The sequence below is a fragment of the Chiloscyllium plagiosum genome, unplaced genomic scaffold (assembly GCF_037043375.1).
Source record: "Chiloscyllium plagiosum isolate Xiang-an unplaced genomic scaffold, Cpla_swu_hap1 HiC_scaffold_3, whole genome shotgun sequence".
Classification (NCBI taxonomy): Eukaryota; Metazoa; Chordata; class Chondrichthyes; order Orectolobiformes; family Hemiscylliidae; genus Chiloscyllium; species Chiloscyllium plagiosum.
Genome location: NW_028270141.1, coordinates 151,021,872 through 151,048,097, shown reverse-complemented (window position 1 = coordinate 151,048,097; position 26,226 = coordinate 151,021,872). Strand labels below are relative to the sequence as shown.

The following is a 26,226-nucleotide window of genomic DNA, read 5'->3' as shown; positions in this document are numbered from 1 at the left end:
AAAGACATCCCACCGCTGCTAATTATGCTGTCAGCTTACCATTCGAGGGCTTCGATAGAGGCCTTGGTAGCATGGCCATGTGGTCTAAGTACTGGATGCAGGTTCCAGTCTCTGCAAAGGCATGAGGTCATATCCCACTGCTGCCAATTCTACTCTCAATGAAAGACATTGTAGGAGCATAGGGACCTGGGTGTATCTGTGCACAAATCATTGAAGATGGCAGGACAGGAGAGAGTAGTTAATAAAGCATACAGTGTTCTCAGCTTTATTAATAGGGCACAGAGTACTGGAGCAAGGATGTGATGTTAAACTTGTATAAGACATTATTTAGACTTCGTCTGGAGTATCGTGTGCAGTTGTGGGTGCCACGTTATAGGACTGATGTAAATACATTGGAGAGTGCAGAAATGACTTAAGAATGGTCCTTGTGATGAGAAACTTCAGGGATGAGGATAGATTGAAGAAGTTGAAAGTGCTCTCCTTGGAGTGAAGAAGACTGAGAGGAGATTTATAAAATCATGAGCTGCTAGGTTAGATTAGATTACTTACAATGTGGAAACAGGCCCTTCGGCCCAACAAGTCCACCCAGACCCCTACATTTACTCCTTCACCTAACACTACAGGCAATTTAGCATGCTCAATTCACTTGGCCTGCACATCCTTGGATTGTGGGAGGAAACCGGAGCACCCAGAGAAAACCCACGCAGATACAGGGAGAATGTGCAAACTCCACAGTCGCCTGAGGCGGGAATTGAACCCATGTCTCTGGCGCTGTGAGGCAGCAGTGCTAACCACTGTGCCACCGTGCCGCCCAGATAGGGAGAACTGTTCCTGCTCTTTAAAAGAACAAGAAGGAGAGGGCAGAGTTTTAAAATGATGTGCTAAAGAAGCAATGATGATGTGAGAAAAGCCTTTTTCGCACAATGTGTATGAATGCAGTGCTGAGAAGTGTAGTGGAGGCAGTTTCAGTTGAGACATTGAAGTGAGCATTGGATGATTATTTGGATAAAAATAATGTGTAAAGGTCTGAGGAAAGACAGGAGATTGGCGCTTGGTAATGATGCTCATTTGAAGAGTTGGTGCAGCAGTGATGAGCCAGATGGCCTCATTCTGTGCTATAATACCTCAAGAATTATTCGTGTTTGAGCCTTGACGATGGAAGTCCCTAAGTGTTGAGCTGTGATTGTGCACAACAGCTGACTCTGATCCTTTCACTCCCCGACAACCACACACTCCTATCACATTACCAACATTTTCATAATAAGCAAGTTGTGTCTTTGATATGCTCTTTTTGTCTAGTTTTTGAAATCACTTATCAGCAAGCCAGAAATGCTCATAGGCTACTTAAGAAGGAGGAAAGCAACTTGATTCATTTTAACATTCCTACTGTTCACTGTACATCTCAGGATTCTGCTTAAAAGTTTATTTCAATGTTGCTTATTCTTTGTAAAGTGGGTCTATTAATCTTTCTCATAGTGTTTGATTTACTACTTGGATCCTGTATTCCCTATCTTGTGAATACAGTTTTGGTTAAAATAATATTTCAAATTAATTTTTTTCGCATAATTTGCTGCCTTTTAAACTTCTGGAAGGCAGTTAGGGGAAAATGGTGAACTCAATTAGCTATCGGATTGCTGTGTAGGTCAGATTAATGCTCAAAACATAGGATTTGATTCCTGTTCTGACTGAGGTCGATTCAAGTAGGAGAAGGTGAGGACTGCAGGTGATGGAGATCAGAGTCGAGAGTGTGTTGCTGGGAAAGCACAGCAGGTCAGGCAGCATCCGAGAAGCAGGAGAACTGATGTTTCGAGCATAGGCCCTTCATCAGGAATGAGGCTTGTGGGCCGGGGCTAAGAGTTAAATGAGAGAGGGGGTGGGGTTGGAGGGCAGGTAGCTGAGGAAAAAAAAAGTGGATGAAGGTGAGGGAGACTTTTGATTGCCCAGCCCCCAGTGCATCATCATGGACATCCAGTCCCTGTACACGTCGATCTGCCACAACAAAGGTCTCCAAGCCCTCCATTTCTTCCTCTCACGCCGTCCTAACCAGTACCCTTCCACTGACACCCTCATCTGTCTGGCTAAACTGGTCCTCACCCTCAACAACTTCTCATTCCAATCCTCCCACATCTTCCAAACCAAAGGGGTAGCCATGGGCACCCGCATGGGACCCAGCTATGCCTGCCTGTTTGTTGGATACATGGAACAGTCCATCTTCCACAGTTAGGTTAAAAACAAGGACGGCAAATGCTAGAAACCAGATTCTAGATTAGAGTGGTGCTGGAAAAGCACAGCAGTTCAGGCAGCATCCAAGGAGCAGGAAAGTCGACGTTTCGGGCAAAAGCCCTTCATTCCGCCTCATGCTTCCACACGGAGGTTGAACAGTTCATCAACTTTACCAACACCTTTCAACCTGACCTCAAATTCACCTGGACCATCTCGGACACCTCCTTCCCCTTCCTGGACCTCTCCATCACCATCTCCAGAGACCGACTAACCACAGACATCTACTGCAAGCCCACAGCTAGCTAGACTACACCGCCTCCTACCCTATCTCCTGTAAAAACGCTATCCATTATTCCCAATTTCTTTGCCTCCACTGCATCTGTTCCCAGGATGACCAATTCCACCTCCGAAAGTTGGTTAGAATGATTTCAGAGAGTTTGGATTAGTGGTGCTGGAAGAGCACAGCAGTTCAGGTAGCATCTGAGGAGCAGCGGATGCGGTCCCGATGCGGTCTCCTCTACATTGGGGAGACTGGACGCCTCTTAGCAGAGCGCTTTAGGGAACATCTCCGGGACACCCGCCTCATCTTCTACCTCAGAACACTTCAACCCCAGGGCAAAAATGTGGACTTCAACAGTTTCCTCATTTCCCCTTCCCCCACCTCACCCTAGTTCCAAACTTCCAGGTCAGCACTGTCCCCATGACCTGTCCTACCTGTCTATCTTCTTTTCCACCTATCCACTCCACCCTCTCCTCCCTGACCTATCACCTTCATCTCCTCCCCCACTCACCCATTGTACTCTATGCTACTTTCTCCCCACCCCCACCCTCCTCTAGTTTATCTCTCCACGCTTCAGGCTCTCTGCCTTTATTCCTGAAGAAGGGCTTTTGCCCGAAACGTCGATTTCGCTCTTCCTTGGATGCTGCCTGAACTGCTGTGCTCTTCCAGCACCACTAATCCAAAATCTGGTTTCCAGCATCTGCAGTCATTGTTTTTAGCTAGTTGATTTCAGAGAGTAGTGAATTCAGCCCGGACAATCACAAAGGCCAACCTCCCATCTATAGAATCCATCTCCCAGGCTCGCTGATAAGGAAAAGCTACCAGCATTCTCAAAGATCTATCACATCCTGGCAATGCTTTTCTACAACCTCTACCATCGGGGAGAAGGTACAGAAGCCTGAACACATGCTCCAGCCGGTTTCGAAAAAGTTTCTACCCTACTGTTGTTCGAATACTGAATGGACTCTCAAACTCTTAACATTCGCCTGTACTTGTGTTTTTTGTTTTGCCGCTGTTTACCTATTATTTACTACCTATGCTATTTAATTGTGATCTGCCTGTATTGCTCGCTAGACAAAGCTTTTCACTGTGCCTCAGTACACGTGACAATAAACTCAATTCAATTCAAGTCCCAGATGGCCTCCTTCTATCGTGATCGCAACTTCCCTTCCCACGTGGTCAATGATGCCCTCCAGTGCGCATCTACTCTACTTCACGCTTCACCGTCCTTGAACCCCCACCCCTCCCAATGCAACAAGGACAGAATCCCCCTGGTCCTCACCTACCACCCCACCAACCTCCGCATACCTTGCATCATCCTCCGCCACTTTTATTCTTATATAAGAAGCAAGAGGGTAACTAGAGAAGGGGTTGAACACTTTGCATCAGTGTTTCACTGAGGATAGGGACATGATGAATGTTGAGATTAGAGATTGAAGTTTGTTTACTCTGGATTACGGTGACATAAGGAGGGAAGGTGTGTTGGGTAAGCAAAAGAATAGTAAGGTGGACAGATCCCTAGGACTGGACAGGATCAATCCCAGGTTGCTTTGGGAGGTGAGAGAGGAAATAGCTGGGGCCCTGACAGATATCTTGGTAGCATCCTTAAACATAGGTGAAGTGCCGGAAGACTGGAGAGTTGCTAATGTTGTCCCCCTGTTCAAGAAGGATATTAGGGATATTCCGGGTAACTACAGTCCAGTGAGCCTGACGTCAGTGGTGGGAAAATTGCTGGAGAAGGTACTGAGGGATAAAATCTATTTATATTTGGAAAAGAATAGGCTTATCAGTGATAGGCAACATGGTTTTGTGTGGGGTAGATCGTGCCTTATCAACTTAATAGGGTTCTTTGAGGAAGTGACCAAGTTGATGAAGGAAGGGCTGTAGATGTCATATACATGGACTTTAGTAAGGTGTTTCATAAGTTTCCCTATGGTAGACTAATGGAGAAAGTGAAGTCACATGGTGTGCATGGTATTCTAGCTAGGTGGATAAGGAACTGGTTGAGCAACAGGAGACAGAGATTAGTAGTTGAAGGGAGTTTCTCAAAATGGAGAAAGGTGACCAGTGATGTTCCACAGGGATCAGTGCTGGGGCCACTGTTGTTTGTAATATACATAAATGATCAGCAAGTTTGCAAATGATACGAAGATTGGTGGAGTAGCAGAAAGCATAAGGGACTGTCAAAGAATACAGGAGAATACAGATAGACTGGAAAGTTGGGCGGAGAGGTGGCAGATGGAGTTCAATCCAGGCAAATGTGAGGTGATGCATTTTGGGAAGTCTAATTTTAGAGCGAATTATACAGTAAACGGAAAAGCCTTGGGAAAAGTTGATGTGCAGAGAGATCTGGGAGTTCAGGTCCATTGTACCCTGAAGGTTGCTGCACAGGTGGATAGAGTGGTCAAGAAGGCATATGTTATGCTTGCCTTCATTGGACGGGGTATTGAGTGTAAGAGCTGGCAGGTCATGTTAAAATTGTACACTATGTTGGTTCAGCCGCATTTAGAATACTGTGTACAGTTCTGGTCGCCACATTACCAAAAGGATGTGGATGCTTCGGAGAGGATGCAGAGAAGGTTTACGAGGATGTTGCCTGGTATGGAAGGTGCTAGCTATGAAGAGAGGTTGAGTAGGTTAGGATTGTTTTCATTAGAGAAAAGGAGATTGAGGGGGGACCTGATAAAGGTCTACAAAATCATGAAGGGTATAGACAGGGTAGATAGAGATAAGCTTTTTCCCAGGGTGAGGGATTAAATATCGAGAGGTCACATGTTGAAGGTGAGAGGTGAAAAGTTTACGGGGATACGGCATACTTTACACAGAGAGTGGTAGGTGTCTGGAATGCGTTGCCAGCAGAGGTAGTGGAGGCAGACACTGTAGATTCATTTAAGGTGCGTCTGGACAGATGCAAGAGTAGGTGGGGAGCAGAGGGATACAGGTTCTGCTCAGGCTTGGCGGGCCAAAGGGCCTGTTCCTAGGCTGTAAATTTTCTTTGTTCTTTGTACTTCCGCCACCTCCAAACGGACCCCACCACCAAAGATACCATTCCCTCCGCAACTCCCTCGATAGGTTCATGGCCCCCACCAGCCCACACCCCACTCCTAGCACCTTTCCTTGCCACCGAAGTGAAAAATCTGGGTCTGCACCACTTACCGAATCTCCATCCAAAGGCTCAAGGGATCCTTTCACATCTGTCGAAAATTTACCTATATTCTACCAATGTCATCTACTGCATCCGTTGCATGCAGTGTGGTCTCCTCTGTATTGGGGAGACAGGATGCCTTCTTGCGGATTGTTTCAGAGAACATCTCTGGGATCCCAGCACCCAACAACCCCATCACCCAGTGGCTGAACACTTCAACTCCCCCTCCCACACCATCAAAGACATGCGGGTCCTGGGTTTCCTCCACCACCGAACCGTTACCATCCGATGCCTGGAGGAAGAGTGCCGCATATTCCGCCTTGGGACCCTGCAACCACACAGGATCGATGTGGATTTCAACAGCTTCCTTATTTCCCCCTCCCCTCACATCATCCCAGTACCAAAACTCCAACTTGGCACCGCCCTCTGGACCTGTCCATCACTTCCCCCTCCTCCCCTGACCTCTCACCTTCTCCCTCACTTTCACCCACTTATCGTTTTCTCAGCTACTCCTCCCCCCCCCCAAGTTATCTCTCAGCCTCATTCCTGAAGAAGGCCTTATGCCCAAAATGTCAACTCTTCTCCTTGGATGCTGCCTGACCTGCTGTGCTTTCCCAGCAACTTACTCTCGACTTTGAGGTAGATTCAAGGCCTGTCTCCTTACTAATCCATAGTATTAAAAAAAGGTATGGTGGCTCAGTGGTTAGCACTGCTGTCTCACAGTGCCAGGGACTTGGGTTTGATTCCAGCCTCAGGTGACTGTCTGCATGGAGTTTGCACGTTCTCCCCGTGTCTGTGTGGGTTTCCTCCGGGTGCTCTGGTTTCCTCCCACAATCCAAAGATGTGCAGGCCAGATGAATTGGCCATGCTAAATTCCCTGTAGTGTTCAGGGATGTGTAGGTGAGGTGTATTCGTCAGGGTTAAATGTAGGATAATAGGGTAAGGGAATGGTCTGGTTGGGTTACTCTTTGGAAGTTTGGTGTGGACTTGTTGGACTGATGGACATGTTTCCACACTGTAGGGATTCTGATTTTGTTGTATCTTCCTGTAGATTGGTGAATAGTCACCAAGGGTGACTGTAATAGGTAATGTTGGTCATGCAATAGGAGTGTGTGGTTGTCAGGAAGGGAAAGGATCAGTCAGCTGTTATGCACAATTACAGCTCAGCAATCTATGAACAAGGTAAAAACAATGACTGCAGATGCTGGAAACCAGATTCTGGATCAGTGGTGCTGGAAGAGCACAGCAGTTTAGGCAGCATCCAAGGAGCATTGAAATCGACGTTTCGGGCAAAAGCCCTTCATCAGGAATAAAGGCAGTGAGCCTGAAGCGTGGAGAGATAAGCGAGAGGACGATGGGGGTGGGGAGAAAGTAGCAGAGAGTACAATGGGTGAGTGGGGGAGGGGATGAAGATGATAGGTCAGGGAGGAGAGGGTGGAGTGGATAGGTGGAAAAGGAGATAGGCAGGTAGGACAAGTCCGGACAAGTCATGGGGACAGTGCTGAGCTGGAAGCTTAGAACGAGGGTGAGGTGGGGGAAGGGGCAATGAGGAAACTGTTGAAGTCCACATTGATGCCCTGGAGTTGAAGTGTTCCGAGGCGGAAGATGAGGCGTTCTTCCTCCAGGCGTCTGGTGGTGAGGGAGCGGCGGTGAAGGAGGCCCAGGACCTCCATGTCCTCGGCAGATTGGGAGGGGAATTGAAATGTTGGGCCACGGGGCGGTGTGGTTGATTGGTGTGGGTGTCCCGGAGATGTTCCCTAAAGCGCTCTGCTAGGAGGCGCCCAGTCTCCCCAATGTAGAGGAGATTGCATCGGGAGCAACGGATACAATAAATGATATTAGTGGATGTGCAGGTAAAACTTTGATGGATGTGGAAGGCTCCTTTAGGGCCTTGGATGGAGGTGAGGGAGGAGGTGTGGGCGCAGGTTTTACAGTTCCTGCGGTGGCAGGGGAAAGTGCCAGGATGGGAGGGTGGGTTGTAGGGGGGGCGTGGACCTGACCAGGTAGTCACGGAGGGAACGGTCTTTGCGGAAGGCGGAAAGGGGTGGGGAGGGAAATATATCCCTGGTGGTGGGGTCTGTTTGGAGGTGGCGGAAGTGTCGGAGGATGATTTGGTTTATGCGAAGGTTGGTAGGGTGGAAGATGAGCACCAGGGGCGTTCTGTCCTTGTTACGGTTGGAGGGGTGGGGTCTGAGGGCAGAGGTGTGGGATGTGGACGAGGTGCGTTGGAGGGCATCTTTAACCACGTGGGAAGGGAAATTGCGGTCTCTAAAGAAGGAGGCCATCTGGTGTGTTCTGTGGTGGAACTGGTCCTCCTGGGAGCAAATGCGGCGGAGGCGGAGGAATTGGGAATACGGGATGGCATTTAAGAGATAGGGTGGGAAGAGGTGTAATCCAGGTAGCTGTGGGAGTCGGTGGGTTTGTAAAAAATGTCAGTGTCAAGTCGGTCGTTATTAATGGAGATGGAGAGGTCCAGGAAGGGGAGGGAGGTGTCAGAGATGGTCCAGGTAAATTTAAGGTCAGGGTGGAATGTGTTGGTGAAGTTGATGAATTGCCCAACCTCCTCGCGGGAGCACGAAGTGGTGCCAATGCAGTCATCAATGTAGCGGAGGAAGAGGTTGGGAGTGGTGCTGGTGTAATTACGGAAGATCAACTGCTCTACGTAGCCAACGTAGCTAGGGCGCCTCCTAGCAGAGCGCTTTAGGGAACATCTCCAGAACACCCGCAGCAATCTACCACACCGCCCCGTGGCCTGACATTTCACCTCCCCCTCCCACTCTGCCGAGGACATGGAGGTCCTGGGCCTCCTTCACCGCCGCTCCCTCACCACCAGACGCCTGGAGGAAGAACGCTTCATCTTCCACCTCGGAACACTTCAACCCCAGGGCATCAATGTGGACTTCAACAGTTTCCTCATTTCCCCTTCCCCCACCTCACCCAAGTTCCAAACTTCCAGCTCAGCACTGTCCCCATGACTTGTCCGGACTTGTCCTACCTGCCTATCTCCTTTTCCACCTATCCACTCCACCCTCTGCTCCCCGACCTATCACCTCCCCCACTCACCCATTATACTCTATGCTACTTTCTCCCCATCCCTACCCTCCTCTAGCTTATCTCTCCACGCTTCAGGCTCACTGTCTTTATTCCTGATGAAGGGCTTTTGCCCGAAACGTCGACTTCGCTGCCTGAACTGCTGTGCTCTTTCAGCACCACTAATCCAGAATCTATGAACAAGCTTTTGCGTGGAGAACTCAAAAAGAGGAAACAAATTCTGCGATTTGTTTGCAAAATGAAAAGCCTTTCTGTTGCCAATCTTTCTTCATAATTCACACATCTGATACTAAAATCCATTGCCTCAGTGTTCCAAAGTCTCTTGGTTTTGCTGTAACGAGAGATGAGCACAGTACTCGAGGTGAGGTGAAATCAGAGTTCTGTGCAGTATTGTCCTGGCTTTCTCTGATTTGCACACTACAGTTTGAGCTAGTTAGTTTAACATGCTGAATTTGTTGAACATGTTTTAAGATTCCAAAGTCTCTTTCAGTATCATTGCTAGGAATTTTGACATTATTCTTGAAGCATGTGCATCCACAATGTTTTTCCCTTATTTGCAATGTTGTCTTTATTTTTGTCTGCATTCAATTTACATTTGTCCTTACATTCAGCTGGCTGTGTAATTCTTTGGCCTGCCTCCTTTTATTCCTCTGGCGAAGTAAACATTTCAAATTTCATCAACTTGTACGAATTGTGAACATGTTGATGTCAATCAGAACCAGCAGTCTCTGGAGTGCTCCACTCAAATTTTCTTCTACTCCAATGCCCTTCCAACAAAGTGTACCTTTTTTGATCCGTCAGCCATTTCTTATCCATATCCAAGTTTCTAATTTTTCATCTTTTCAAGGAAACTTGTCAGGTTCATTTTTAAAATCTGAAATTGCGATGTGGTTGGACTTTCCACAGAAGTTTGAATTGTTATTTTGTGGAAGAAATCAAGTAACTTTGCTGGCTGGGATCTTCCCTATGTGAAACTATGGTGTGTGCTGTGTACTAGGTGGCTATGGATAAACAGCACATTCACTCTTAATAAACTCCATTATTTTACATAGATTTGAAGGCAATTTGGGTTGTTGTTTCCTGTGTTTAATTGCTGTCAGTGCCTCATGAATCTCTGGGATAAATGCCATCTGCTTTTAGTTGCTTTAAGCCAATATTTGGTTGTCTGAGACTTCCATCTTATTTGTATTGAAGTCCTGAATATTACCTCAATACTTTATCTTTGAAGAGAGTGTATTGTTATGTTTTCTTTTGTGAATGCTTGAAGGAAGAAATCAATCAGATTTTTTTATTATCTTCCCCATCTTGATTTTCAAGTCCATTTTTAAATTTTGAATGTTCTCATTTTTCCCTGATAATTCTCTTCACATTGACATAATAAATATATTTAATAATTGTTTGCTGTGATTAAAACCTACCTATTTTGTCTAAACTTTGGTCATCTATCATATCTTTTTTTGTGACTGAGTGTCAAAATGATTGCCCAGTAACACTTGTGAGAAGCTCCTTAAAACAAAATGCTAATGGCACTTTATAAATACAAATTGCTGCCGTTGTCACACTTTGCTTCGTTTTCTCGGTCTTCTTTGTCCTTTGATAACCTTTTATAACTTACTTTATGTGATCTTGTATTTGATCCAGTGAACTCCTCTTTTCTCCTGATGAGATTGTTGAGATAATGTTTTGCTCTTCCTGCATGTTTTTATTAACCCATTTATTGTCAGGCTTGATGTTAGAGCTGCTGATCTTATTTTTTAAAGCTTGCTTTGAATATTGCCATTTTCCATTTCTAATCTGGTCAGCATGGACTAATTGGACTGGAGGATCCTTTTCTGTACTGTATATCTCTATGACTCTTTAAAAAAACTTGCTCCTAGGTTGAATTTGAACCTATTTCATGACAAACATTCTGTGGTCCCTGACCCCCAGGGGAACCATGATTTATGACATTGTGTACCTTCAATACAATGTCTGGGTCACTTATGAATTCCCAAGTCAAGGTGAGTATTACTTCTTGTAGATTCTATTCCATGTTTAAGTCCTGAAATAATCATGCGTCACATTCACCACCAACGTTGTCTCTAAATACTTGGATTTTCCCAATTTACATTGAGTTGATGGACATTTCTCATTAATATAACATTCCTATTCTCAGATGTTCTTCTTAACTTTTGTAGTACTAACTGTCCTTGTACTAACTTGGTGGTCGACAGCATATCCAAAGCAATGGAATGGATATTTTCCACATCAGGGATTTCTAACCAGAGTAGTTATTTCGGGAGCTTCCCCACTTGGACACCTTCAGCTTCAATTAGTTTTGATTTTTTTTCCCGTACTGGAGGATGGTAGGCAGTCAGACATGTTTGCAAAGCTCCCTGCTTTTATTGAGATATAATTGGCCTGTGTGTTGTAACACAGGGAAAAATGTAGCTGTTTTCGTCCCAGATGATAGTAATATTGGACAAGTCAGATTCCAGGATGATTTCCTTTTTGCTGTTTACTTACCAGGGTGGTCAGTCATGAACGCATTCACAAGAGGTTTCTAATGGTACTTGTAACAAAAGAATATCAATGTTTATTACCCCAAAAGGGAAAAAGACACAAATTATTTTGATTTATGTTGGGACTATTCGAAATGATCTTGTTAAAAATATCAGATACGGATATTCAACCCTTTTACCTTAACTACAACTTTACAGATGCTCAAACTTCAGTGAAAGGTCCATTTTCGAGTACCTTATTCAGTGAGTCTTGCTGTGCTTGGCTTCTTTCCAGAAAACTTCTGCATTCATTTGATGCTGTCTCCTTTTAATCAATGTTGCTCTCATAAGACCGTCAAATACATTGTTGACACAGTTCATTTATTCCTTAACATATGTTCCTTAAACTCATACCTTCAGCAGTCTTGTAGGCTGTCTTCCTTGCTGACAACTTAAAACCTTCTGTTGCTGGAATTTTTCTCTTATTAGTTCCATGCCATTCAGGACTTTTTTCCTTATGCTCTGACTGTTTTTGAGTCTGCTAAACTATACTGCGGATGTCACACGCCTTCCATCGCTGATTGACATGCTTCTTTGTAAAAGAAACTGTTAAACTGTTAAAGATATATATGGTTCCGGCCATTTTAGAATTTGAAGTCTGAATCGTTTAATATTTTTGGCTAAGTGTAATTTTCACCGAGTTTCATGGAGGGTTTTCTTTCGGCGAGGGCTAATGAGCTTTCTTATCCCAAACTTCCTCACTATGCACCCTCTCACCTGATTCTGGATCAGTGGTGCTGGAAGAGCACAGCAATTCAGGCAGCATCCGAGGACAGGCAAAATCGACGTTTCAGTGCTTTTTATTCCTGATGAAGGGCTTTTGCCCGAAACGTCGATTTTGCCTGTCCTCGGATGCTGCCTGAATTGCTGTGCTCTTCCAGCACCACTGATCCAGAATCTGGTTTCCAGCATCTGCAGTCATTGTTTTTACCCTCTCACCTGATGCCAGCTTGATATTACTACTCACGATTGCCAGAAAAGCTCCACACTGGAGGATATCCCAGGATAAATTATCATTTCTGGTGTTAGTTCAATCTTTTAAAAGGCTGCTGTACACCCAGACAAGCACTATTAGCGTGGAGCCATCCTGTGGTTTACCTAGACTTGCTAGGAAAGGGGAAATGAGTGCCCGTATATGCAGACAGGCACATGGTGATCCAGGTGGATGGGGTAATGTGGAGACAGAGTTCCAATGATCAGTAGTAGAGGTAACAACATCAGGCTGTGATTTGGTCTGAGGTTACCTCAGCCATCTGGAGGAAAGCCCAGCACTGAAAGAAGTAGTTCAGTGACTTCCTCCATTCTGCCAGGACTGATTCTATCCCGACTATTGAGCACATCTCCCATCACGGGGAATGGAATATTTCCTGTTCTCTCCCTCCTGCCCCAAAACCCCCCACACTACTAACCCTGCTGGTCTCTGTACATCTTACTCGTTCAATCGTGTCATCTCATCAACAGTTGTGTCGCTTACTTTCAACTTTCCACCAATCCCTCCTCTTCTCTCAGTGCAAGAGAAAATTGCTTATTAATATTTACAAGGATGTTGCCAGGGTTGGAGGATTTGAGCTATAGGGAGAGGTTGAATAGGCTGGGGTTGTTTTCCCTGGACCGTCGGAGGCTCAGGGATGACCTTATATGTTTTTATAAAATCATGAGGGGCATGGATAGCATAAATAGACAAGGTCATTTTCCTGGGGTGGTGGAGTCCAGAACTAAAAGGCATAGGTTTAGGGTGAGAGGGGAAAGATATAAATGAGACCTAATGGGCAACTTTTTCACGCAGAGTGTGGTGCGTGTATGGAATGAGCTGCCAGAGGAAGTGGTGGAGGCTGGTACAATTGCAACATTTAAAAGACATCTGGATGGGTATATGAACAGAAAGGGTTTGGAGGGATATGGGACAGGTGCTGGCAGGTGTGACTAGATTGGGTTGGGATATCTGGTCGGCATGGATGGGTTGGAGTGAAGGGTCTGTTTCCATGCTGTACATCTCTATGATTCTAGAGCAGATCTGATTGGCCAAATGGCCTTCTCCTGTGTCATAATGAATCAATTACGTCTCTCTGACATTTGGTCAATCACCTCCTTTTCTCTTCTTTCTGAATGCTAAACTCCTGAATATATTTACAGGTTTCTGGAGCAGCAAGTGTTAATAAATTGTTAAATAGTCTAAAGCGGACGGATTAGCTGTGTTTAAGTATAAATGTTTCCTTACAATGAATAAAGCTTAAAAATGTGTTGCTGGAAAAGCGCATCAGGTCAGGCAGCATCAAAGGAGCAGGAGAATCGATGTTTCGGGCATAAGCCCTTCTTCAGGAATGAGGAGGGTGTGCCAAGCAGGCTAAGATAAAAGGTAGGGAGGAGGGACTTGGGGGAGGGGCGTTGGGAATGATAGGTGGAAGAAAGTTAAGGTGAGGGTGATAGGCCGGAGAGGAGGTGGGGGCGGAGAGGTTGGGAAGAAGATTGCAGGTCAAGAAGGCAGTGCTGAGTCTGAGGGTTGGGACTGAGAAAAGGTGGGGGGAAGGGAAATGAGAAAGCTGGAGAAATCTGCATTCATCCTCTGTGGATGGAGAGTTCCTAAGCGGAAGATGAGGCTCTCTTCCTCCAGGCGTCGTGTTGCCATGGTCTGGTGACAGAGGAGGCCAAGGACCTGCATGTCCTTGGCAGAGTTGGAGGGGGAGTTAAAGTGTTCATCCACAGGGCGGTTGGGTTGGTTGGTGCGGGTGTCCCAGAGGTGTTCTCTGAAACGTTCCACAAGTAGGCGGCCTGTCTCCGCAATGTAGAGGAGGCCACATCGGGTGCAGCGGATGCAGTAAATGATGTGTGTGGAGGTGCAGGTGAATTTGTGATGGATATGGAAGGATCCCTTGGGGTCTTGGAGGGAAGTGAGGGGGGAGGTGTGGGCACAAGTTTTGCATTTCTTGAGGTTGCAGGGGAAGGTGCCGGGAATGGAGGTTGGGTTGGTGGGGGCTTGTGGATCTGACGAAGAAGTCACGGAGGGAGTGGTCTTTCCGGAACGCTGATAGAGGAGGGGAGGGAAATATATCCTTGGTGATGGGGTCTGTTTGGAGGTGGCGGAAATGACGAAGGATGATACGATGTATCTGGAGGTTGGTGGGGTGGGTGAGGACCAGTGGGGTTCTGTCCTGGTGGCGATTGGAGGAGCGGGGTTCAAGGGCGGAGGAGCGGGAAGTGGAGGAGATGCGGTGGAGAGCATCATCAACCACGTCTGAGGGGAAATTGCGGTCTTTGAAAGAGGAGGCCATCTGGGTTGTTCGGTATTGGAATTAGTCCTCCTGGGAGCAGATGCGGCAAAGGCAAAGGATTTGGGAATATGGGATGGCATTTTTACAGGGGGCAGGGTGGGAGGAGGTATAATCTAGGTAGCTGTGGGAGTCAGTCGGTTTATAGTAAACGTCCGTGTTGAGTCGGTCATCCGAGATAGAAATGGAGAGGTCTAGGGAGGGAGGAGTCTGAGATGGTCCAGATAAATTTGAGGTCGGGGTGGAAGGTGTTAGTAAAGTGGATGAACTGTTCAACCTCCTTGTGGGAGCACGAGCTAGCGCCGATACAGTCCTCGATGTAGCGGAGGAAAAGGTGGGGGGTGGTGCCAGTGTAGCTGCGGAAGATGGACTGTTCCACATATGCTACGAAGCGGCAGGCATAGCTGGGGCCCATGCGGGTGCCTGTGGCTACTCCTTTGGTTTGGAGGAAGTGGGAGGATTGGAAAGAGAAGTTGTTCAGAGTGAGGACCAGTTCAGTCAGTCGAAGGAGGGTGTCAGTGGAAGCGTACTGGTTGCGTCGGCGGGAAAGGAAGAAGCGGAGGGTTTTGAGGCCTTCGTGATGGTGGATGGAGGTGTATAGGGACTGGATGTCCATGGTGAAGATAAGGCGTTGGGGACCAGGGAAGCGAAAATCATGGAGGAGGTGGAGGGCGTGGGTGGTGTCCCGAATGTAGGTGGGGAGTTCTTGGACTAAGGGGGACAGGACCGTGTCAAGGTATGCAGAAATGAGTTCGGTGGCGCATCTGCTCCCAGGAGGACCAATTCCAATACCGAACAACCCAGATGGCCTCCTTCTTCAAAGACCGCAATTTCCCCTCAGACGTGGTTGACGATGCTCTCCACCACATCTCCTCTACTTCCTGCTCCTCCGCCCTTGAACCCCGCCCCTCCAATCACCACCATGATAGAACCCCACTGGTCCTCACCTACCACCCCACCAACCTCCAGATACATCGTATCATCCTTCGTCATTTCCGCCACCTCCAAACAACCCCACCACCAAGGATATATTTCCCTCCCCTCCCCTATCAGCATTCAGTAGAGACCACTCTCTCCGCGACTCCCTCATCAGATCCACACCCCCCCCGCCCCCCACCAACCCAACCTCCACTCCCAGCACCTTCCCCCTCACTTCCCTCCAAGGCCCCAAGGGATCCTTCCATATCCGTCAGAAATTCACCTGCACCTCCACACACATCATTTACTGCATCCGCTGCATCTGATGTGGCCTCCTCTATATTGGGGAGACAGGCCGCCTACTTGCGGAACGTTTCAGAGAACACCTCTGGGACACCTGCACCAACCAACCCAACCACCCTGTGGCTCAACACTTTAACTCCCCCTCCCACTCCATCAAGGACATGCAGGTCCTTGGCCTCCTCCATCGCCAGACCATGGCAACATGACGCCTGGAGGAAGAGCGCCTCATCTTCCGCCTAGGAACCCTCCAACCACAAGGGATGAATGCAGATTTCTCCAGCTTTCTCATTTCCCCTCCTCCCACCTTTTCTCAGTTCCAACCCTCAGATTCAGCACCACCTTCTTGACCTGCAATCTTCTTCCTGACCTTTCCGCTCCCACCCCCTCTCTGGCCTATCACCCTCACCTTAACCTCCTTCCACCTATCGTATTCCCAACGCCCCTCCCCCAAGTCCCTCCTCCCTACCTTTTATCTTAGCCTGCATGGCACACCCTCCTCATTCCTGAAGAAGGGCTTATGCCCGAAACATCGATTTTCCAGTCCCTTTGATGCTGCCTGACCTGCTGCGCTTTTCCAGCAACACATTTTTAAGCTCTGATCTCCAGCATCTGCAGTCCTCACTTCCTTACAGTGAATAAAACCTTGTATTGTTTAAAGTGAATCATTCTTCAATTTTCATCCACTTAAAACAATTGCTGAATTGTAACCTGGGGATATATGGATCCTGAATTGGAGTAAAATCCATCTTTGGTATAGATGAGCTGCTTAGTGGAAATAGCTGAAAGCTGCAACATGATGCAAAGACACAGCTGGACACCAGGCAATTGCTGACGGATCGAAGACAGAAGGAAGAATTCAGGGGAATTTGCTCCTTCCTTTGAGGGCTCCACTTGTGGAAGAAGATAGCTGGCTTTGACCCCAGCTGCTCAATGAAGTTTCCTGGCCTTAAAGACGTTTATATGATGTTGCAATTCATTTGCAGTCAGTGTTCAGCAATCATTACATTTGAATTGGAACCACTTTTGCTTTCTGCACTGTAATGAGTTATTCACTCCAGTTACTTGTAAATACTCATCACCAGTGTTGCAATTGAGCACTCTACTTAATGGGGATCCAATTTGTTCCCCCTTGGGGATCATTGTACTCATTATAGTATCTGTGACAACAATTTATCCTTAGAGAAAAAAACACGCATCAAACGACTGAGTGTTTGGGGAGTATTCATTTGGGAATTTGTTAATTTCTTTGTTCTGAAAACAGACATAATAATAACTCTCTGAGGGAGTTTAGCTAAATACCTGGAAAGGAAACTTTACAAGACAATGGCGAAAGAACAGAGGTTTTTGTGATTGTCAAGTACTTTCACAGAAATGGCATCAACACCATGGGCTGAATGGCCTGTTGCACTGAACAGCATTATGATGCTTTCCCAGCATAATACTCGTGGTACATTTTTCTTTTTTTCTCCTCCATCTCATTTTCTTCTCTTTTTCTGTCCATTTCCAGATGAAGGGCTTAACATACAGCCTGTTTATAGCTTCCTTTTCGTGCTGGTTTGTAGCTAGCACAGAGTTGTCTAATTGTCCGTCCATCCTCCCCGCTCCCAGTCTGTGTCATGTGGGCAGTTCAAGTGAAGAAGTTTGAGGCTGGTGGTTTCTGCAGTACCCACTCAGGAAATTATTTAGCAGTGTATTAATTACTTGCTTGTTCTGTGCAACATGATACAAATGATCAAATACGTTGGATGGATCAGTTTTTGTCCAATGTGTGCAGGAGGGTTTCCTAATACAGTATGTAGAAAGTCCGACAAAACAGGAGACCACACTGGATCTGGTGCTTGGTAATGAACCAGGCCAGGTGTTTGATATAGTGGTAGGGGAGCTGAAAATGTGTTGCTGGAAAAGCGCAACAGGTCAGGCAGCATCCAGGGAACAGGAGAATCGACGTTTCGGGCATAAGCCCTTCTTCAGGAATGAGGAAAGTTTGTCCAGCAGGCTAAGATAAAAGGTAGGGAGGAGGGACTTGGGGGAGGGGCGTCGGAAATGTGATAGGTGGAAAGAGGTCAAGGTGAGGGTGATAGGTCAGACTGGGGTGGGGGCGGAGAGGTCAGGAAGAAGATTGCAGGTTAGGAAGGCGGTGCTGAATTCGATGGATTTGACTGAGACAAGGTGGGGGGAGGGGAAATGAGGAAACTGGTGAAATCCGAGTTCATCCCTTGTGGTTGGAGGGTTCCGAGGCGGAAGATGAGGCACTCTTCCTCCAACCGTCGTTTTGTTGTGGTCTGGCGATGGAGGAGTCCAAAGACCTGCATATCCTTGGTGGAGTGGGAGGGGGAGTTGAAATGTTGAGCCACAGGGTGGTTGGGTTGGTTGGTCCGGGTGTCCCAGAGGTGTTCTCTGAAACGCTCCGCAAGTAGCCGGCCTGTCTCCCCAATATAGAGGAGGCCACATCGGGTGCAGAGGATGCAATAGATGATGTGTGTGGAGGTACAGGTGAATCTGTGGCGGATATGGAAGTTTCCTTTGGGGCCTTGGAGGGAGGTGTGGGGGGAGGTGTGGGCGCAAGTCTTGCACCTCCTGCGGTTGTAGGGGAAGGTGCCGGGAGTGGAGGTTGGGTTGGTGGGGGGTGTGGATCTGATGAGGGAGTCACGGAGGGAGTGGTCTTTACGGAATGCTGATAGGGGAGGGGAGGGAAATATATCCTTGGTGGTGGGGTCCGTTTGGAGGTGGCGGAAATGACGGCGGATGATGCGCTGTATATGGAGATTGGTGGGGTGGTAGGTGAGGACCAGTGGGGTTCTGTCCTGGTGGCGGTTGGAGGGGCGGGGCTCAAGGGCGGAGGAGCGGGAAGTGGAAGAGATGCGGTGGAGGGCATCGTCGACCACGTCGGGGGGGAAATTGCGGTCCTTGAAGAAGGAGGCCATCTGGGTTGTGCGTTTTTGGAACTGGTCCTCCTGGGACCAGATGCGGCGGAGTCGAAGGAATTGGGAGAATGGGATGGCGTTTTTACAGGGGGCAGGGTGGGAGGAGGTGTAGTCCAGGTAGCTGTGGGAGTCGGTCGGTTTGTAGTAGATGTCCGTGTTGATTCGGTCGCCTGAGATAGAAATAGAAAGATCGAGGAAGGGGAGGGAGGAATCTGAGACTGTCCAGGTGAATTTGAGGTCGGGGTGGAAGGTGTTGGTGAAGTGGATGAACTGTTCAACCTCCTCGTGGGAGCACGAGGCGGCGCCGATACAGTCATCGATGTAGCGGAGGAAAAGGTGGGGGGTGGTGCCAGTGTAGTTGCGGAAGATGGACTGTTCCACATCTCCTACGAAGAGGCAGGCATAGCTGGGGCCCATGCGGGTGCCCATGGCTACTCCTTTCCTGGCATAGCTGGAGCCCATAGTGGTAGGGGAGCACTTTGCAGAAAATGATCATAGTTCAGTTATGTTTAGCAATTGAAAGGGATAGGTACATGCCACAGGGCAAGAGTTATCGATGGGGAAAGGGGAATTATAATGCAATTAGGCAAGAATTAAGATGCATAGAATGGGGTAGCAAAATGCAGGGGATGGGGACAGTGGAAATGTGGAGCTGGTTTAAGGAACAGATATTGCCTGTGCTTGATAGGTATGTCCCTGTCAGGCAGGGAGGAGGTGATACGGTAAGGGAACTGTGGTTTACTACAGAAATTGTATCTCTCTTGTTTAGTGGAAGAAGGAGGCTTACGTGTTGATGAGACAAGGTGATTCAGATGAGGCGATGGAGAGTTACAGATCAGCTAGGAAGGATTTAAAGAGAGAGTTAAGAAGAGCAAAGAGAGGACACAAGCAGTCTTTAGCAAATAGAATGAAGGAGAACCCTAAAGCTTTCTATACGTATGTCAGGAATAAAAGGATGACTAGGGTAGGAATAGGGCCAGTCAAGGACAGAAGTGAGAAGTTGTATGTGGACCCTGTGGAGATTGAAGACGTGCTAAATGAATATTTCTCATTGGTTTTCACTCAGGAAAAGGAGAATATTGTAGAGGTGAAGAATGAGATACGAGATATTAGATTAGAAAGGATCGAGGTTAGTGAGGAAGAGGTGTTATCAGTTCTAGAAGGAGTGAAAGTATACAAGCCCCCTGGACCGGATGGGATTATCCGAGGATTCTCTGGAAGCTATTGAGGAGGTGTTGGAGCCTTTGGCTTTGATCTTTGCGTTGTCTACAGGTTTAGTACCAGAGAACTGGAGGATTGCAAATGTTGTGCCCAGTTAGCATGGTTTCGTCAAGAGCAGGTCGTGCCTCACAAACCTCATTGAGTTTTTGAGAAGGTGACCAAACATGTGCATAAGGGTAGGGCAGTTGACATGGTGTACATGGACTTGAGTAAAGCCTTTGATAAGGTTCCACACGGTAGGCTGTTGGAGAAAATTGTAGAGGAATGGGATTGAGGGTGATGTGGCAGTTTGGATCAGAAACTGGCTTTCTGTAAGCGAGTGGTGGTTGATGGAAAATATTCAGCCTGGAGTGCGGTTATTAGTGATGTGCCACAAGGATCTGTTTTGGGACCACTGCTGTTTGTCATTTTTATAAATGATTTAAACGCAGGCATGAGCTGAAAAATGTGTTGCTGGAAAAGCGCAGCAAGTCAGGCAGCATCAAAGGAGCAGGAGAATCTATGTTTCGGGCATAAGCCCTTCTTCAGATTCTTGTGCTTTTCCAGCAACACATTTTTCAGCTCTGATCTCCAGCATCTGCAGTCCTCACTTTCTCTTAAATGCAGGCATGGGTGATTGGTTAGTAAGGTTGCAGATAACACTAAAGTCAGTGAAGTAGTGGACAGTGTGGAAGAATGTTACAGGTTGCAGGGGGACTTAGATAAACTGCAGAATTGGGTTGAGATGTGGCAAATGGAGTTCAATGCAGCTAAATGTGAGGTGATGTACTTTGGGAAGAATAACAAGAAGGCAGAATACTGGGTCAGTGGAAAGGTTCTTGGTCGTGTGGATGTGCAGAGGGATCTTGGAGTCCATGTACGTAGATCCCTGAAAGTTGCCACCCAGGTTGATAGTGCTGTTAAGGAGCCATACGGTGTGTTAGGTTTTTTTTGGTAGTTCTGGAGTCACAATATCATGCTGCAACTGTAGAAAATGCTAGTGCGGCCGCATTTGGAATATTGCGTACAGTTCTGGTCGCCATATTTCGGGAAGGATGTGGAAGCATTGGAAAAGGTGCAGAGGAGATGTCCCAGGATGTTGCCCAGTCTGGAAGGAAGGCCTTATGAGGAAAGGCTGAGAGACTTGGGTCTGTTCTCATTGGAGATAAGGAGGCTAAGAGGGGATTAGATAAGAGACATACAAGAGAATCAGAGGGTTAGGTAGGGTAGACAGTGAAAGTCATTTTTCTAGGATGATGACATCAGCTTGTATGAGGGGGCATAACTACAAATTGAAGAGGGATGGATTTAAGACAGATGTCAGAGGCAAATTCTTTACTCAGAGAGTGGTAAGGGCGTGGAATTCCCTGCCTGCCAGTGCTGTTAACTCAGCAGCATTAGGGAGATTTAAGCAATCCTTGGATAAGCACATGGATGATGATGGGATAGTGTAGGGGGGATGGACTTAGATTAGTTCACAGGTTGGCGCAACATTGAGGGCCGAAGGGCGTGTTCTGCGCTGTATTGTTTTATCTTCAATGTTCTAAAGCCACTCTCCTTGGCTTTTGAAAAGAGCAGGGTCCTTGCAACATGTGGTTAAGCCTGAGTGACCATTCGATAGAACACAGAATGATGTTGTTCCAGATTTGTTTTACAAATTGTCAACTAACTTATAAGCTTATTCTCAAGAGTTTCTAACCTTACACAAGGATTGAAAGGAATTTTCTTTTGGTTGTTTGAATCCTCCTTTCCCTACCTGGTTGGTACATCATGGCAGAAACAGCTTTACCCAACACAACAGGGTTGATGGTAACTTTGACTAAGTACCCTTGTTAATTTCTCTAGTTCTGATATGTACGGGTGAATTGTGCAGTTTTTATACCTAGCATATCTGGTCTGTAGAACTGAACAATATTGGGCTGGTGAAGATGTTTTTATTAAATTTCTCAACCAGTATAGAAGTGTAATTCATCCTTTTTTTTAAATTCACTTGTGGGATGACGGCATTACTGGCTGGGTCAGCATTTATTACCTTTTCCTCTTTGCTCTTGAGAAAGTGGTGATGAGCTGCTTTGTTGAATTGCTGTAGTCCCTGTGTTGTAGGCAGAGAAAGGCTGCAGGATCAACTCGGCAAATTGCTGACTGATCTAAACAGGCCTTTAACTGGGACAATGGGCTACCCACTGCTTGGATCCGTAGGTAGTCTTATCAGCCCCCATCTGATTTATGAGCAAACAATCTGTGGCATGAATGAAGCCGTGGAACTCAAAGGTGCAAAGCTTTGTAGCTGTTGGACTCCATTTCCAAAACTGCCAGAAGCTAAAAAAATCCTGCCTCGTTCAGACTCATTGAGTCAGCATGGACACAGATCCTTCAATTCAACTCGTCCATGCTGACCATGTTTCCCAAACTAAACTAGTTCCATTTGCCTGTGCTTGGCCCGTATCCCTCTAGATCTTTTTGTAGGTGTCTGTTCACATGTCTTTTAAATGTTGGAATTGCACCTGTATCTACTACTTCCTCTGACAGTTCATTCTGCATCTGAACCAGTCTCTGTATGAAAAGGTTGCCCCATCATTCCCTTTTAAATCTTTCTCCTCTCATCTTAAAAAATCCTCGACATTTGAACTCCCCTACTCCAGGGAAAATACCTTTGCTGTTCAACTTATCTCTGGCCGTCATGGTGCACTTGGTGAGGAATACAGCAGTCTAGAGAGAGATGCAGACAAATTAAGCAAATGGGCAGAAAGTTGGCAGATGAAATATAGTGTGGAAAAACATGAGGTTATGCACTCAGCATGATGAATAGAGAACCTGAATATTACTTGAATGGGGAAAGACTGCATAAAGCTACAGCACAGAGGGATTCGGGAGTCCTTCTGCATAAATCACAAAGAAGCTAGCATCCAAGTCAGTGAGTAATAGGGGGTGCCAATGGAATGTTGACCCTTATTTCGAAAGGAGTGTAGTGTAAAAATAGGGAGCTCTTGCTAAAACTATACAAGGCACTAGTCAGTCCACAGATGAAATACTCTGAATAGTTTTGGCTAATTTTCCTCAGGAGGCAGTGCAGAGAAGCTTCTCATGGCTCATATACCACAGGCCCAAGGATAACCAGACCCATGGGTAACCTCACTTCTTGAATTTCCTCCCGAAACATATTAAAACAGCCATCCCCGATGGACAAGCCCTACGCATACACAGGATCTGTTCAGATGAGGATGAACAGGACGGACACCTGAAGGTGCTAAAGGACACCTTATTAAGAATAGGATACTATGCTTAACTCATTGATCGCCAATTCCGATGTGTCACAGCGAGAAACCATAATGCTCTACTCAGGAGACAGACAAGGGGTACAACTAATAGGCACCGTTTGTTGTCCAGTACTTCCCAGGAGCGCTGAAACTGCACCATGTTCTTCACAGCCAGCAGTGCATTATTTATGAGGATGAGCACCTCGCCAAGATCGTCTCTCGGCTTCCACTGCTCACCTTTAAACAACCGCCAAACCTTAAACAGACCATTGTTCACAGCAAACTGCCTGGCCTTCAGGACAACATCGACCACGACACTGTACAACCCTGTCACGGCAAGATGTGTCAGAGTATTGACATGGATACCACCATTACACGTGGGGACACCAGCCGCCATGTACACAGCAGGTACTCGTATGACTCGTCCAATGTTGTCTATTTCGTACACTGCAGGCAAGAATGTCCTGAGGCATGGTACATTGGGGAGACCAAGCAGCTGCTATGACAACAAATGAATGGACACCCTACAACAGACAGGGATGCTCCCTCCCAGTTGGGGAACACTTCAGCGGTCAAGGACATTTGACCTCAGATTTTCGGATGACCATCCTCCAAGGCAGACTTTGGGACAGGCAATAACGTAAAGTAGCTGAGCAGATGCTGATAGCCAAGTTTGGTACCCGTGAGGATTGCATTGGTTCATGTCACACTACAGGTAACCCCACTACACTATACACTCTCACACACAACACCTACTGTTACACACTTATGTAGACCTGCTCTCATACACTCAGTCTATCAGACTCACTCACCCCCACACTCATACTCACGTGCACACTTTCTCACAGGCATATACTCCATCACACTCGCGCACACGCACGCACACATACCCAACCTCACACGCACATGCACACAAGCTCACACACTCTATCCCTCTCTTCACCACCCCCCCCAATACACACACTCTCCCTTTCTCTCTCTGTCTCTCTTGCTCACACACACACACGTACACACCCACATTATCATAAGTCTTTGGGGTGAATTTGCATTTGCAGATTTATATTTGTAGATACATTTTATTTTGTTCAAAAAGCGTACAATCTGTAGGCATCAATTTACGTGACATTTTATAAATTCCTACTTTAGAAATAGAACAGTCTGTCTCAAGGTTGGAATACAGACAGATTCTAACCTCACGCCTTTAATGCGTTGACTGAGCTGAGATGTCACTTTTTAAAAAATAAAACCTTAAGATATCTCAGGACTGTGACTTGAAAGAGGTTCTGGGTTTTACATATTAATGAATCGAAATCTGCAACCGATTTGAAGTGATTAAGACTTAACAATCTAGGTTTGTTCAATACATCGCATTAGTTGTATGATACTTTGACCTTTTACTATAAATTCTGTGTCCTGTGATACAGCCCCACTTCCAAATAAACCTGTTGGACTATAACCTGGTGTTGTGTGATTTTTAATGTTGTCCACCTATAGAGGGATGTCTTATGAGGAGGGGTTGAGTAGTTTGGGTCTGTACTGGTTGGAATAAATGACTGAGGTGACCTTACTGAAACATAGATTCTGAGAGGACTTGACAAAGCAGGTGCAGAAAGGTTGTTTCCCCATGTGGGAGGGTTTAGGACCAGAGGGCATCATCTCAGAATGAAGGATCACACATTTAAGACATAGGTGGAGGACTTTCTTCTCAGAGGGTACCATTTCTCTGATTTTGTTCAACAAAACCTTTTTTTTCCTCCAGTCCAGTTGTATACTTTCTAACTGGCTGAAAGTAGCTAATTCATTGTTTGTCACCAGTCCATTTTGAGGTTATTTGTGGTTGCTATAATTTGATTTCACTCCACACAGTGCATTTTCCCACCAGGGAGTGTAATACATGCTGCTAACCAAGATGCCATGGTAGTAAGGGAATGTCATGCTGCAATTGCACAGTCCTTCACTACAGGAAGTAAGTGTGAGTTGTGGCAAAAACAGCCTATTGATCTAATTTTCTTAATGCTAAATGGAGCTGTTGTATTGATTCTTTCTTGCCCATAAATAAATAACGCTGATAGGTTGTTTTGCATGTGGAACCGTTCCCAGGCCCCAGAGAGAACCATGACTGAGACTGTTTTCACAACTGAAGGATTTTACCCTGTCGTTAGCAAAACGGGGATTACTAAAATAGAGCCGACAAGCAAATATTGCAAGTTGTAAAGCAGGTCTTTTATTGGTAGCTGCTTTAGATACAGGGAGCAGAACCTAAACCTTGACTGTTGCTAATTGGAAGGATAACCGTAATGAGATAGTATCTCTTCATCTGTAAGAGGTTTTGTAAGTGTGAAGAGTGCATGGGAATGTGCTGTTGAATGTGCAATAAGTGTTTGCTGAACATGTTCCTTTTGAGATTTTAATGTACAAAACTTATATTTCTTTGTCCTGTGATTAAAAAGGTCTAAATTGTCTCTGCTTAAAAATCTTTGCAGCCTGGTCCTCCTCTTGCTTATGATTTCACTGGAAGTGTGTGTCTGTGTGTGTGTATATTCCATAGATTCTGAACGATGTTTGAGTTATGTTGTAGGGAATAAAAAACTGCTTTAAAGCACACTTTCTGCCTACTAGCACATCGATCAAGACCACTTGCAGGTTGCATCCTACCATGACCCACTGAGAGAGTTGCTGACAGAGCTAAGATTGCAGACTATTCTCTCTCCTTCTGTTTTTCAAGTCAGAGAAGGCAAGGCAGTGTTTAGGGTGGCATGTCTACCCCTGTGTGCACAGAGTAATGGGATGGCATCTCTTGAAATAGAAGTATTGCAGGAAGGCATTTTGTATTGTTTTTCTCCTTGCTGCCTGTGGGAAAGTATCTCACCTCCATTGGCAATGACCACCAATGACAGAAACAAGATCAGCACTTAACTAAGAAAACCCAGACATGCATTCTGTCAGTGTGAGATGCAGTACTTTCTGCTGGGGAACTGCAGCTTCAAGAAAAACATTAGTAAGTGGCATGCTTCCTTGCCAGTAACTGTTTTGGGAATTATTCTGCTGTATAAGTTGTATTGTTTGGGATGTGTGAAGAAAAGAAGTATAATATATCTGAAAAAGTAGTTATCTGGCAG

General features: G+C 46.3%; 1 protein-coding gene across 5 annotated transcripts in view; it reads left to right on the top strand.

Moving 5' to 3' along the window:
* disp1 (dispatched homolog 1 (Drosophila)) overlaps positions 1 to 26,226 on the top strand; it is a 401,131-nt gene that overhangs the window by 165,884 nt on the left and 209,021 nt on the right. The window lies entirely within an intron of this gene.